This window comes from Cavia porcellus, unplaced genomic scaffold (genome assembly GCF_034190915.1).
Source record: "Cavia porcellus strain 051 isolate PalLab524CR breed Dunkin Hartley unplaced genomic scaffold, mCavPor4.1 scaffold_31, whole genome shotgun sequence".
NCBI lineage: Eukaryota > Metazoa > Chordata > Mammalia > Rodentia > Caviidae > Cavia > Cavia porcellus.
In genome coordinates, this window is record NW_026947514.1 from 17,595,707 (window position 1) to 17,611,777 (window position 16,071).

Sequence of the window (16,071 nt, forward strand, 5' to 3'; positions counted from 1 at the left end):
ACTCTGTGACACCTTTTTCACAACTCTACAGATCAACAGTGTTTTCCAGAATCACAGTTGATAACTTTATTATATAAAGGCCATTGCTCTAAGTTTAAAACTTGGTATTTGTAAAACAAATTTCATTAGAAGGTATGTCAGGTCACCATTTTATACAGAGAATTTAAACTTCCATTTCCCAGGAAAATGATACTTTGAAATCTCAGGTACTTATTTTATGCTTGGGACTTGAAAGCCCAAGAAGATAGAGGATGTGAACCTACAGAAAAGGAATAACCACCATATTCTTTCAAAAAGCAGAGACATGGTAGAGCTTTCTGAAATGTTTAAATGAGATTCTCATGGTACCAGCAAGCTATTCTTTTCCTTTGTTTGACCACTAAATAGAGAGGCTAGTCTTTTCTGGGCTAAGTGGCATTCTGTAACGAGCCATGCCCAGCCCAAGGCTTGTCATTCAGAATGCCACTTGCTCTGTTCTAGAATCTGGAATACACTGGGCCTGCTGCCTCCTCAGATCATCTCCCAACAAATGAATACTGCTTTGCATAAGTCGCATTTCCAGTTTTGTATCTTCAGCCCAAATCTAGATGAGAGTGTTTCAATACCATCCAATTGCGGGAAGGCACACACATTTAAAAGGTATTGTGGTCAACAATTAGAAGGTATGAGTTGCAGAAATGAGTTTACATTTGAAATTGAAAGCTGAAACAAGATAAAGGCTGTCACAAGAGAACAAGAAAAACAAAAAGCCCAGGGAATGTGTAAACATGAAAGAAACTCAAATCATCACTCTGGTCTTCTGTCTCTAAGGGTTAACTAGAAAGCCAGTATTTATGCAGTGACTGCAATATACAGAAGCATCATTTTCATTTGCATACCCATATACAGTTTTTAAAAGGACTTAGGAAGTGGGGGTTTTCAACATACTGTAAAGAGCAGATGCAAGATTCAAATGGAATATGTCTGGCTCTAAACCCATTTCCTTTTACTTACAGCCCCAAGAGACCTGCTTTCTGCACATCAGTTAGTCTCTAACATGAGCTTTTTATATAATAAGAATGTGCCCTGGTAAAATGTAATAAAGAACTTCAGTAATTCACTAAGCTTTTGTATGTGTCTTCTCTTTGAACACGAAACAGATTAAGACCAACCATGACTTTACCCCCTGCTAAAGTCTTTTAAATATATATAAATAAAATTTCCAATAAGTGGTTTCAATATAATCATAAAGGCATCAAAATATAGGTGCATGCACACCTATACACATACATGAACACATATTTCTTGCACAAACAGAATTCCACTGGAAGAGAAAAGCAAAATTACGTCTGAAAAGTGCCGAAATCCTGCAACATCAACAGTACCTTCTCTGGCTCATTAATTCTGGCCTAAATTTGCTACTGTCAGGCAAATCAGGCACACTGTCCAGCAGACACCCACCTGCTATTAGGCAGAATGTGCCTGGCATCTTGACATTCTATTGATTCCAGTCCAAAGCTTATGCGAAAAAAGGCAGCTCAGAGTCCAAAAGGAATTTCAGCCACAAATACTCTGGGAGAAATCCAAACAACTAAAAACAGAAAGAAAGACAAGATGTAAATCTGAGTGACAAAACTGAAACAACCTAAACCAGGCTGGGCCACATTCAAGGACAAATCTACAAATGACATGGGTGTCTTCTTCCGGTAACCATTCATTTTAGAAAATCCCAATACTGTATGTATGGAATAACCATCTTCCCGCTGAGCTGGAGTACTATTTACATAATCCTAAAGAAGTATTCATATTATTTCAGCGGTATTGTTTTAAAAACCAATCAAAGGTTGCCCTTTAGCCCTAATCGGTATGCAGTAAAGATTTTGCCATGTTGTAAATACAGTCTTGATCATGACAAAAAACATGAGATATTAAGAAGTTGAGATGGACCAGAACTATGTAAAGCATATGCAGAATACCACACAACCTAATTCTTCAACCAACCCTCATTTTACAAATAAGGCATAAGGGTTCCGGGAGGAGAAGTAACTGGCTTCATGCAGATGGAAAATGAGGCAACAAGAGACAGCATCAGGATTCGTTTGCAAATTTTCTGACATACCCCAGTCCTTGCTCAGCCTCTACATAATCTAAGCATACACGAAATGGGTAAACGCCCAAGTTTCAAATCCTGGCACCAGTGATGTTGGTGGCAGCTGCTTGTCACAGTCAACTTTGTATAAACAACTTAGTGATGGAGAGTTCTTTAAAGCCAGGCCAATTCCTTTTTTATTTTAGCCAAGACAAGACACACATTTCAAAGCAAAAATAAATATATGAGAGGGAGAGAGAGAGAGAAGCAGCAGCCTCTAATCCCACACAGCAGTGTGGAAGGAGCTCAGCCTACCTAGTTCCCTCCAAACTCCCCACTCCCACCAGTCACGCGCAGCTCCCACTGACTTCAAAGCCAGCGCCTGGAAGGAGGCGGCATGCAGGCCTGGCAGGGCGAGCTGGAAGGAGGACCTCATCCAGCAGGCAGAGTGGGGAAGGAGTGCAGACTCACTGCAGATGCCAGTCCTCTCAAAAGAGGACTTCAAAGGGTCTCTGCAAAGCTGATTTTTGCCAGGCACATGAAGGGCACGAAGCTGCAGCCGGGAAGGATGTGATCCCGCTGCTCAGGTATTTCCAGGTTTGCTTAGGATGCTCGGGTTTTGAACAAGGAAAGTCATTTTGCTGTCAGCTGGACTCACTTTACCCTTACCATAACAAGGTGGCAGTATTTCCCCATCCATCGAGCTGCCTGTGCATTCATGTCTCTCTGGAAGGTTAAGTCACACTCCTTTTGTCGAATAAAGCCTTTAAACTGAGCCATGTAAAATAAGAATATGAAATAACCAGAAACTACCTTATAATAGCTTCATTACTGTCCCCAAGCCTATTCACCGAGCATTGCAAGGGCATCTTTCCTAGCTCATGGCAGAGGTTGGAGAATGTGCTCAGATTGAGGACAGTATCTGCTTCTCTCCATTCCTCTTCTGATTTACAAACTGACTTCTTCACGGCATTCAGGCATCCATTCTCAGTTTATCATCCACTGGTTATCACTGTTACTGCGGACATGATTGCTCAAAATGATTTCAGGCTAATAAAGATGTTCTCTTCTGATAATAATGTTTGCAATATGCTTTTACATTGCCTAGTTAATATGGCATGCCTAGGATTTTTCCACTGGCACAAGTCACAAAAGCTACTGTAGTGCAATGTGCAGTTTCCTGAATGGTTACACATAGAACTGGGGAAAATCAAAGCAAAACAAAACAGAACAAAAGTTCCAGTGTACTGGAAACAAAGTGAATGTCCTTTTGTACATAAATGATAACAAAAAGTTGGTAGTGAGTGCACCATTAAAAACATCTGGCTTTTTCCTTTTCAACTCATACCCTGACAGACTGTAAGAACAGTAATAGACATTTGCTGAATAAAGGCGAAAGTCCCTCCTGGATCCTCTCAGGCAAGTCCTGCCCACAGTGAGGGAAGTTAGGAACACAAAGCACACATTCCCAAGTCAAGGCATGATCCTTGAAAGCTACTAAACGTACTAAAAGAGAATATACTGCCTACAAAGCAGAACACGGAAGGGATGGTGGCTGCGAGGAATTAATAAAAACCACATGCATCTCTTTTTACAGACAACAGAGGAAAGCTTGTGACAAGAATTCTCCACTTCATACACGCACTCAACTCCAGTGTCAAGAGGAGTTTTGTGATAGCAATACAGAAAGAAAAAATATGGATTAAAATGTCACTGTAAATGAATCATTTTACTTCCTTGTCTCCACTATAAATATACATATATATATAATATAAATACATTCTTAGAAAATCAATTGAGTTTTGTAGTATTCACCTGAAATAGCAAATATAACCATTAAGTTTACAACATTTGATAGCCTTTGAATAGTTATTTAAATAATTTTGCCCACAATGGAATTCCACAGGTCCTAAATTCAGCAATCCAAAATGAAACACGTAAGTGACAAGGAGTTACAGATAATTCTTGGTTTATTTTGAGATTTGAATTTCAACTTTATTTTTAACAAGAGATTCACAGTTCACTGACAAATGTCCTGAACTATATTTAGAGAAATAATAATATATAAGAGTCGGAGTACACATGGACGGAGCTGGCTTTCTATTTTCTCTAAACAGAAGGATAAAGTGTGTGTGTGTGTGTGTGTGTGTGTGTGTGTGTGTGAATTTCTGCTTTCCTTTGATGGCCGTATGTCAGGGTGCTTGTGGGGATGTCTGGCATAAGTTCAAGGTGTATCTATCAAGTCTTTTCTCTAATGCAATAAAAAATCTGCATCATCAAGAAAGCAATTAGTTTTACTGAAAGCTGAAAATATAAAATGAGTTTGAAAGTAAAAACAAAAAGGACAAATAGCTTGTTAACCTACCCCCAAAAGGTATAACCAGTTTGTACTGTGATTGCATTTGGAATTAGATTTTCAGAAACTAAAAAACACTGTCTTTGGCTTTCCTTGAAAAAATGCTAGTGGCAAGCAATATGCTGATTATTTTTCAAAGGGAAAGAGAAGGTGTTGAAAGCTCTTAATAATACCTAAAGTTCTGAGTTTGCAACCACCAAACACAAAACAATGATAATGTTTTAGCACTTTATAAATATAAGTCACTCTTCTCTATGTTTGAAAACAGCAAACACTTTTGGACAAATTAAAATTCCTCTGCTTCCATGTCCAAATAAAGGAAAACAGCCAAATAGTTTGAGACATTAGGCGATAACTATAGGTATGAAACTACATAGCTCTTCTGCTGAAAAGAAAAAGAAGAATCCACGTAATTAAAATAGCACCGAATCCAGAAAAAAAAAATATCTTTATAACTGAGGGCTTGATCTTGACTTCCTGAGGCTGTCTCTGTCAGCCAGAATTGCAAACATAGCACAGATTGTGAATAAAGGAAGATCATTTCACCTCCTTATAGGTCGTTAGGAGTTCAATGGGAGATCATTAATCAGAGGAAACACAGCATATAAATAAACCTGTCCCTGAAAAATCTCTTAACGAGTCAGCCAATAATCATTCTTACCAATTCTACAATATGCTTCCACAAATGAAGTTGTAAAGGCAAAAAAGAATCAAGGTTTACTGAAGTCCTTCAAGGGTATGCCCTCAAGGCACTGTGCTAGGCACTGAGCCTATATCACTTTTTTAACCCAGCCTGTAAGTAGTAGTATCTTTTCTCTACAGGCGGACAACTGACATTCACAAAAGGAAGGACCATAATGGTGATACTCTGGTTAGCAAGTGACAGCTAGCAAGCAGAAGGAGGTCCTGATGCCCTCCCACACACCTCTAGCTCCTATGCAGAGGTTTCAAACTGTGGCAGAAGGTTCTTTAGCTGTCAATCCATGCACCCCATGGGAAGAAGTACAATCGAAGGCAGGCTTTTCAATGCTTACTGTAAAATGTATTGGTATGTGGCTAAGAGCCTCCAAACCCTTCATCTCCCATCTCCCCACTTAGCTACCCTCTCTGTGGCGTAACCTCCAGGGAGGCTGAGGTGCCAAGGGCAAAGCAGACAACAATTTTACTTTTTCAGTTCCAAACTACCTTGCACTTATTAAAATGATACGCAAATTTGGGACTCTTTCAAGCTACAGAATTCCTTAATTTGTACTGAAATAATACTTCAAGGGAAAAAATGTACTGGTAGATATTTTTGAACTAGAGCAAATACTTTAATAAGAACTACTGAGACTGTTAGCAGCCCTAGAAGGTGAAGGAAGGGTTCTAGGTCAGCCCCTATTGCATCTGCTCTCTTTACCCCAAAGAACTTATCAGGAGCAGATCATACATTCAAAATACATCAGTCCTGTTTCGGATGGAAGACTGCTGTGTGGGATGGTCTGGGCACAACTTTCTCAATCTCAGTGAGACTGTGAGAGCCTGGGGACAGATTTGGGATTGAACTACCTCAGACTAACGCTGGATCTGCACAGATGAACTATTTCCTTGCTTATCACAGCTACCGACTTCCGGTGCCGTATTATTGTCTATCATATTCACAAGACAAGCATGCCTATGAAATACCAGAAAATCACAAGTGATAACTTACTAAAAGTCAAAGAGAAAATATTTGCTTTCTAATGACTGCGGGGCTTTGCCGCCTGCCGAGTGAGTTTGTAATAAGTGTGTGAGGCACCGAGAGATCAATTTCAACGGAAATGAATCCCTGTGTTCTTAGTGCTGACCTGGTTTACTCTTGAACAATGGCCAATGTTTTTGTCCCAGCACAAGCCTGGTATAGTCCTGAGCGCATTTATTGTTTTCCCCAAAGAAGATTAAGGAGGTGCAAAGTCTACTACTTTGGAAAATATTTCATTTGGAATCCTAACTATCCAAGACAAGAAACTGTCCAACAGGGTAGGCTCATATTCTTTACATCAAAATAAAGTTTTGCAGTGTAGGAGAAGGTGGTTGTAAACACATGAGAAAAGCTGGAACAAATTTCCTTATGAAGCGATGGCGTAATGGGAGCTCTGAGGCTAAATTCTCTTGCACTCTAAAAACAAATCTTCAATTTATTTAAGGAATAAAAGTGAATGCTTCGTTAGCACAATACAGCAGAAAGAGAAGAAGGACATCTCCAAATTTCTAACATAATGGTGCTCAAAAGGATTCAGAGCACATGCTAATGGGCAGTGCCCAAGCCTCCACAATCCCTGCTTTGTCTCAGGATACTTTGTGACCTCTCCTCATTAACATTTTGAAAGAACTGAGATTTTTCTGGCTCTGTAGCATAAAGGGTTGGCAGATAAAGTGAGATGCAATTATCACATAGGACACATGTATGCAAAAATATATTCACAGGGGCTGGAGATGTAGCTCAGTGGTAGGGTGCTCCCTTAGTATGCACAAGGCCCTAGGCTCACTCTTTAGTACCTGGGGTAAAAATCTTTATTTATAGAAATTCACATTTATGTAACTGATCGTTCTATATTTTTATTTATAAATCTATCACTCTAATAATAGAACAAATAGTCATGAGCAATAGTTCTCTGAATGAACAATATTTTGAGTTGGTTTATGGCGCTACCCAAGCACATTATCCACTAGTATGCTTTCTTATTTCCTGGGGTGCACTCGGAAAATGCAAACTCAAACTAGAGGTCAGTTTTTTTCATCAGTCAAACACTGTAAGTTTGCAGTCCTGATGCATACCCATATCAGAACAGCTGCTGTACCCAGACTAATAAAAAATGAGGAAGTCACAAAAAGCCAAATGTCTCTGATGGCTCAAATTGTTTCATCAGGCACTCTGAACAGTTCAGGAGTATTAAATCTTAATGCATATTAATTTAGGACTGTCAAAAGAAGACAATGTATGCTCAAATGATGGTTAAGAGAATACAGCAGTGGCCACTTCCTCAATACTCAGATGATACGGAGTTACATTTGGGGACTATCCTCACCCTAAATTAGCAATTCAGAATCACAAGAATAGGACTTCTGACACCTGATTCAAAAACTCAGCTCATTCTGTCATTGCTAACCAATGACATCCTGTTTCTTGAACAGCTGAAAGAGCTGACACACCCAACAGAAGGAGCTGAGACATTTTTCTATGCTTGCACAAAGTGCTAACTCCTTCACAATAAAGGAACCATCCAATCACAATATGATACTAAAAAATCCACATCTGAATCAAGAATTATCTCAACAGATGTAAACTGCTTCTTGATTTTATCAACAAATGTTAATATAACGCTAAAGGTGAATAAAGAAAAATCTAATTGCACTTCAGTGAAAATAAAACTTAATTATTTTTTGTTTCCAAGGGTATGTGTTATGTGCATTCATATGCACAGGTGTGCATTTTTGTCTGTGTTTGTGTGTATGGCAGGAATAGTCAGCTGGGGAAGGGAATCTCTCCTTTTATTTCCATCAGAAGAATACATTCTCTGTGACTGATCTTTTGGCCATGTAAAACAGACATATAATCTACTATCTACCTTTCCATTTATAATCAATGAGGGTTTCCTGCCTGGAAGTTACGGTTGACAATTCTGGGTTGCCCACTACTAGTTCCAGATGTCCAGTGATGACTCAGCTAAAGAAAGCACCTCACACAAAATCCATGTGAATTAGTGATAAAAATGCCAAGTTCTGGAAAGCTAAAATTTAAGCATGGGCATATATGTAATAGAACATCAATATAGGCAAAAACAGTGAGTGATAAAAGCTTCTTGAAATCTATTCCAACCTGTGATCAAACTTAAGTTATACCTTTACTGGTCATGAGATAGATCTAGAGCACTGAGTCTTCAGTCATCCATGATGGGTAAATAAATTAATATGTTTAAAGTGCTGGCTACCCACAGCATGCCACATGGCTCACCAAAGGGGAAGAACGAAAAGTTAGGGTACATATTTCTGTGTCTACAAAGCATCAGGCGATTACCCTTTTTTATCAATACTTAAGAACACATTAACAGTCTGCCTAGCTATCTACAGGAAAAATGAGCTATAATATCAATACCTACCATCTGCATATAACTGTCCTATAATCAATTATTCAGTGCATAAGTAATAATAACCCCTGCCATAAACATGGGAATTCACTACGTAACAGATCAAAAACATTCTAAGATACACTGCTTGTGCCCTTCACATCTTGATTAAGGAGATAGTGCACATCTGTTTGAGAAATGGACGATAAGGATGATTAAATAACTCCTTTGAAAAGATAGCATAAATGGAAACAAGTTAGCACCTAAAGAGTAGCCAGAAGTGATACCATTGAAAATAACTGTGAGCTCAGAGAAGGTAACTACCATGAGTTAAAAGAGTCTGGGAATTCTTCTTAGAAGATGAACCACTTGAGATTGGCCTTGAAAGAGGAGAGGAATTTAGATAAGCAGGGCAGAGGAAATCCAAGGCTTACGGTACAAGGAAAGTCCCAGACATGAGCAAACACAGGCCTAAGGAATGACTCAGAGATATATAGTGGATTATTGACATCATCTGTACCTTTGAATGCCAGGCACAAGAGATATGCCCCTGCTGTTTAAGTCTGGTGTTCTCCATGTTTTATTGTCTATCCATTATCTGACCACTATAAAATAGGCAGTTAATAACAGTGGCCATTAGAAAGGATCTACCTGAAAATATTTGGAGTTGCACAGATAAGAATAGAGGCAGAATATATGATAAAGTTGGAAACCCAGCATGACCCTAGCCCCTCAACTACATAAACACGTATACTGCTGTTTCACTGAGTGCAAAATAAGGGGGTTTCTAGACATATGGTTTATGTCACTACTGTGGGAACCTGGAGCCACTAAAGCCTTGGCAAGCCACATCAGGAGACACCTGATAAGGAAAGAAGGCGCTAAGAGTGTTCTTCAGACATCAAGTGCACAAGAAGTCAGATAAAGAGAGTTGCTCTATGGCTGTGCCCTTGTTGTGACCTAAGCAGTCTACCTGTTGGGATTTCTCTTACTCCACCATGATAAAAAGTCAAGGAAATATTCAACACCAAGTGAACAGCTACAGTGGTTTTGCTTTTTAAAATCAATTGTTGGAACAGCTTTGGGGCATCTCAATGGAAGCAAGGAGCCCAGAGACTAGACAAACAATTTCTCCTTTCTTATGACTATACCATTTTCTCCATCCATTAGGTTATATTCTTTACAGTTTGTGTCAAGGAGGTACAGTTAAAGAAAATGTTATAATATGTATTATTGGGACATAATAATTCAAAACTCCCTCAAACCCAGAAAACATTTATATTAATATGGGATAAGTTATCTGAAATCAATATATAAGAATGTAATAATTTCAACTTTAGAAGAAATTCTAGACAACAATGAAGCAGTCCCCAGGCTAGCATCATGATGCACTAGAAAAGTGATATGCTCTTCTATGGAAGCACATTCATGAACAAGGTCTTTACCTCTGTGTGTAAGTAAACAATATCCATTTTAAATAATTTCATCCTTAAGTGAAACAAATGCAAAGCACGGGTGTCACATCCTCAAGATGTAGCTGTTACCACTTTACCTGAGAATCGAACAGACACATTCTTAAGAGGTAGTTCACACAGACACTAAAAGTAACAGATGCTTAAAAGCCTAAACCCTTTACTTAACATGACTTGCAATACAAAGTTTAAAGGACTATTCAATTAAGCTACTAAAGCTGTTTTCAAAACATAACAAAAATTTACGAAAAAGATAAAAATATGATTACTTAAGCCGTGCACTTCCCCTCCTGGCTCCTTCATTAGCTATACAAATTAAAGCATACTAATGCAGTGTTCTAAAAAATAACTGATCTCTAAATGTGAAGCCATTTAGATGCTTCCAATACTGTGTTCAAGCTGAGGTAAGAAAGCATGATTATGCATTCTAAAGCCTAAAACAAAAAAGAGTTGAATTATTACCTGCTCAATTTTCACATGTATTTCGTGAGTTATTTACAGTATCTTCACAAAGCTTCTCATCTGCCATTGGAATTTTAAATCTATAAAATCGAGGTCTTTCATCTTTAGTACGCAATGCAAACTTGGCAAAGAAGCAAGAGAACATCTTTGAAAGTGCCAAGTCATAATTTATGTGTCAAAATCGCAAGCCTACCCTTTCATAAGATGCTTGTCACTTCTGGAAGGCAGAGGAGGAGGATGGCAGGAACGCATAATTATTTGGCAAGAAAGCTTCTCAAGTTGCTTCTTGATTTTCTCTAAGATTGAACGGTGATATGTCCATTTGGAGTAAGACCGTTTAAAGGGTATTGTAGTAAGCAAAACAGGCACAGAAATATTTTACAGATATCATTAGGATGCACTATCACAGTTAATTAACGTGATCCTAAAATCCAACCCAATCAAAACATCCAAGAGAAAACGACTTGGTTACAGATACCTCTTATGATCCTATTTATTGCTAATACTAAATCCCTGCAAAAGCACAGAAAAATGCTTTAATAATATTACTTCATGATTCATATTTTGCCATTGTTTCATCACTGTTAGCAAGATGAATGTATTTTTTAATAACTTCGAAAAAACCAAAGCAAACTGTGGTTACCAAAGGACTCAGAGACAAAGTAAACCTCATCTGAAATTCTTAAAACATGCTCCTCCTGTGACTATCTGCTGGCTTTCATTAGAACTCTTAAAGCACCCTTACAAAGGCCTGATTCCAAAGTATCCTGCTGCTAACATTTACCTCTAAGGACTGAAGTGAAAGCAACCGGTGTGGGCAGCACCTGCTACACAAAATGACCTCTCCTTTCTCCTGCTCCTGCCCTGCCCAAGCCCTGCAGTCCCAGAACGGCCAGCGGACTTCACACTGGTCACTCCCAGCTTTGATGGGGTTTGCCGGTCAGCTCAGGGAACCTAAGAGCTCCACTGTGCACTGTCCGCCAAGTCAGGGTGAGAAAGAAAACCTGCACTGACGGCAATAGCCTTGACAGTAACTGTGCAGACACTAAGGAAGTGGGGTAACAGACAGAGCTGCTTGGGCAGCCATTTTTTTCTTTTTTCTTTCCAGGAGAAGTCCAAAAAGAGTGCAAAGTGGTAATCACAGGAGCAGGTAAAGAGCCCTTGGCCTGCTGTTACTAGCCTCTCACAAAGCCTAAAAGACCTAACTACGATGGAGTCTTTTCTTTACATGAAGGATACACTTGAAGGCACAGAAAGACAAGTACTACGTGTCCTCAGTCATTTGAAGAACCTAATTTATCCATGTTGTAGAAGAATGGAATGGAACAGTGGCCCCTAGAGCCTGGAAAAAGACAGTGGCGAAAGGAGACAGAGAAGTTCACCAAAAGGAACCAAAAATATAAAATGGAAGAATCGCCTGTTATTCTTGGACATGTAGAGTGACTACTGTGTAAGACAACTTAAGATATATTTTAAAATTGCTAAGACAAAATTAAAGAGTACAAAGTATCCAACGCATAAAAATATAAACAATGGAAGAGATAGAAATGTTTACCAGCCTGGTTAGATTATCACTCATTCAGCACACTGAATACATGGATTGAATTACCATAATGTACCCCATAAATATATACAAATTAAAAATCAAATAAATAAGGACTACTATCATTAAAGGTTTTGCTGATCAGTTAGCAGATAAAGTTTTAAAGTAAAAATCTATTGCCCTGCAAATCACTAAGAGACAAAGAGATTAAGGTAAAGGGTTGATGGCACAAGGGACACAGGACAGTCTGGGTGAGGTGGTGGATACATACTGGGAACTACACAATACCAATGTCCCTCAGGAAGTGTAGGAAATTGATCCCAGGACAATATGATATCAGAATCCATGGAAGGCCAAATCTTTGTATAAAATGGTGCAATGTTTGCATATATATTATGCTAATCCACCCATACTCTTTAAATCATCTCTAAATTTCTTATTATACTGAATACAATGTAAAATGTTACTTGCAAATTATAATATTGGGTGGTTTAGGTGATGAGTCTATGTTCAATAGATACTTCTTTTTTCCAATATGTCTGACCAACACTTGGTTGAAGGTGCAGAATTCACAAATAGGGGGTCAACTCTACCACGTTCCTTAATCTCTAATGTTAGTAATGGTTTCTTCACTTTGAAAATGGTGAATCTATATTCAAGAAGTTAAAAAAAAATGCAGACTGGGGTGTGGCTCAGTGGCAGAGCAGATGCTGAGCATGAGCCATGCTTTGGGTTTAACACTCCAACATTTGAAGTAATGAATGACAAAGATACCACATATAATAGAAGACAGCAGCCAAGCCAAGATTGGGCTCCACCACAAGCTGTTCTTATTAATTGTGGGAATGATGCACAGTCTGGAATTAGTCCTTGATAAAGTTCACAGAAACAAAAAAAAAAGAAGACAGAAAACATCAGGGAAATTAGTTATAAAGTTCAACCATCTCTTATATTATTTGCTCTAGCTGGCCCACATTTCTTGAATGAAAGCATATTTTTAATTCTCATATATACGATATAAAAGAAAGTTAAATTCATTCAAGAATGAATTAATTGTCTAGCAATTACTGTTGCCTTGGTACTAATGCCTCATACAAAATCTTTCGGGCTGTATGTGACTTTACAATCTCGGTATTCAATCATCAGATAATAAGCCTTCCGGTTGCCCAAGCAGGAAAGAAATGCTGTGCTCACCAAGTGAAAATCTGAGTGAGTCACTCAGAGCAGAATAATAGCCAAGCTGTATGTCATGCAGCAAGCTCTCTTGTTCCTTCCCTGCCACATCTCTCCGGCAGATCAGAAAGGTACTGTGAATACAGGTAGCGCCTACCACCGTCTTTTACCTCCTTGGCTTTATTGTCCTTTTATGAAACAGGGAAGCAGGCAGAGTTTCAAGGAACTTACTTCAAGGAGAAGAGAAATGGCTCATTTTAAGTCAGCAGTCAGCCCCCTGCGAGGGTACTGCACAGGCCTTCTCAGCCCAGGCCTGCCAAGCAGAGAACAAGTTGTGCTGTTTGTAGGAAAAATTAATCACATGAAACATTGCCCTGATCTCTAGGGGGAAACAATCACTTGTAAGTCACTTACTGTCTGTTAGATCCTCTTCTATGTCAAACCTTTTATTTACAGATATTAACTCATTCGTTCATGATAACGATGCTATCCGTAGGTAACATAACCATCTGATTGTGCAAAGTCACTTGCCCTAACTCCTAATAAGTAAGTGGCTACGCTGAGATAGGAGCCAAGACATTCTGGGTGCATAATCCATGCACTTCACCTATGTAATGTGGCAATGGGGCAAACATACAAATTGCACCTACACTCAAAGAGTACATTTTCCTAGAAAGTTCCATCTTGGGCTAACAAATGAAACATATGGAAGGTTAGTGGTTCCAAATATCCTTAGCCTGCTACTATGTGCAGACACAACATGGATGGGGACCCCACAGTGTTCAAAGCCCTGTCCAGGTGTCCACAGGGTTCTGAGGGGCTATGGCAAGTGTGATAGCTGAACTAGGACAGTGCTAAGGAATTCTGCAAAACCCAAATCTGCCATTCCGCTCCCAGCGTCTGCATGTGTTTATGTGTACCCTTCCCCTACCTCAGCCCATTTGAAAAAGCTGACACTGAGTACAAATATCAATAAATTCTTCATTGATATAGCCTCTAACAGATATGTCTTTCACCCAAACTTCAACATTTGAATCATGAGAAATTTTATATGATCCGTGGAAACTATTATTCATTGCCTTTCATTAAAATCTAAATATTAACAACTATTTGAGAGTTCTGCACTGTATTATTCTTCCTCTGGCAGAAATGAGCTGCATTTTCATCATGACTAATTCACGAACGTCCAAAATGAAAAAATATTTATGCTTGTTTCACTCCTAAGAAGCTGATACAGAGAAAAGATATGTTCCATTTTTTCATGCCAAAGATTTGAAAGTACCCAAAGCTGAGACTATTTTTTAGCCACCAGATGACATTTTCTTCTTTTGCATGTAGGCCAGGAATTTATATTCTTATATACCGTACCACACACATTGGACTCCAAGACTGAACAACACTAAATATTGCAACTCCCAAAATGATTTCACCAAAATAGTGTAAATATTCACCATGCCCAGAACACATGCACATGTATGTACACACACATACACACACAAGGTCAATGAAGGTTGATTCTCTAAATTTAAACTAGAGTATCTGCTCAGTGTTATTACAAGCTAAAAACTCAGGGCAATTTTCTCCATTCACTTATGAAGTCTTTGCATTTTTAGAGAATGATCGCTGATATGTTTTAAGCAGAATATTTATTGCACGTGTATTTTTTCTCAGTAAAACCTTCCCTTGTACTTTGTTTATGTGAAATTCAACAAATACTCATAAATTCCATATTCCCTGACCCATGGATTTATGGTCCATCAGGGTACTTTAGGTCACAATATTTGGGTTTTGTTCCCCCATCACATCCAGACACCACTATTTGTTGGCTTGCATTCATTCCCTGAGGCCCTCATCCAGAAAGAACAAGGCAAATTACCATCATGAAGATGTATACTGCAAGAAAATAAACTAAATCTCTATCCAGGTTAAATCTGCTTTGCTCTCCTGTCTCTAATGTGTGCATCATCAGGTCAATTTATGAGAAAACTGCTCTTGGCATTTCCAAATTCCCTGAAGCATTTTCATTTTCTTCTACTTACTTATCTGCTAACATGATGTTATAGTTTGTGTCTAGATGTCCCCCCAAAGCCTCATGCAGTCCTGGAGGCATGCTTTTCAGAGGCAGTCTTCTAGAGTTTGTGATTGCTTCATGGCCAATGCTGGGACTGCAGGTGTGAGTGCCTTGGGGCAGGTAGCTTGCATACAATATAAGGGAAGGAAAGAGGCATGCTCCTCCCTTTTGCTCTTTTGACTGTTGTAGCATTTGGTATGTGCGACAGCCGCCATGAACAGTGTTCCCTTGGCCATGCCACACTGCCTGGGAACTAGCTAAGCATGAACTGAAACCTCCATAAACTGTGAGCTTAATAAACCTCTCCTTGCTTAATTTTGGATGCCAGGCATTTTGTCTCAGTAATGTGAGAAAAGTAACTAAGACACATGACATAAGTGGATTGTTCTTATTTAAATGATTGGTTAGAAAACCCCACAAAATGAACACTGTACATATTCATCCACTGCTGAGATCATTCCTCAAGCCATGAATTTGTGGTCCAGAGGATTAACAAACAAGTATCTTTTTTTCCTTTAAAATAGGGCCAATGGTAGGTTTTTGGTAATAAATTCCATTACAGGCTCTAAGACCCCTTAGATTCAATTGGTGTGAATATATCAGTGTCACATCAAGCGAATTTTCCCTCATGGCTTGCGACAGCTCTTTCAATCTAGGAGTCTTTTTATGCTACTTTCAAGTGTCTTTCAGGCATGACAACCTGAAATAGCATTTTTTTCTTTTAAAGTTAGCAACCTATATTCTTATAACCAATAACCAGAGTACAAAACTTTCAGGCACATACATCTAAATATAAATTTCCATGAACTCTGTTCCTGAAATTATTTAAAAATTTACAAGT

At 38.8% G+C, this 16,071-nt stretch overlaps 1 protein-coding gene across 8 annotated transcripts in view; it reads right to left on the reverse strand.

Moving 5' to 3' along the window:
• Positions 1–16,071, reverse strand: part of Flrt2 (fibronectin leucine rich transmembrane protein 2) — an 89,098-nt gene that overhangs the window by 40,738 nt on the left and 32,289 nt on the right. For 3 of the 8 annotated variants that reach the window (XM_005004855.4, XM_013155291.3, XM_005004858.4), the window contains exon 2: positions 1,441–1,570. The exons of the other annotated variants lie outside the window; for them this stretch is intronic. The gene's annotated coding sequence lies outside the window, so the exon portion shown is untranslated. The remainder of the gene's footprint in view (positions 1–1,440; positions 1,571–16,071) is intronic. 8 annotated transcript variants of the gene reach the window in all.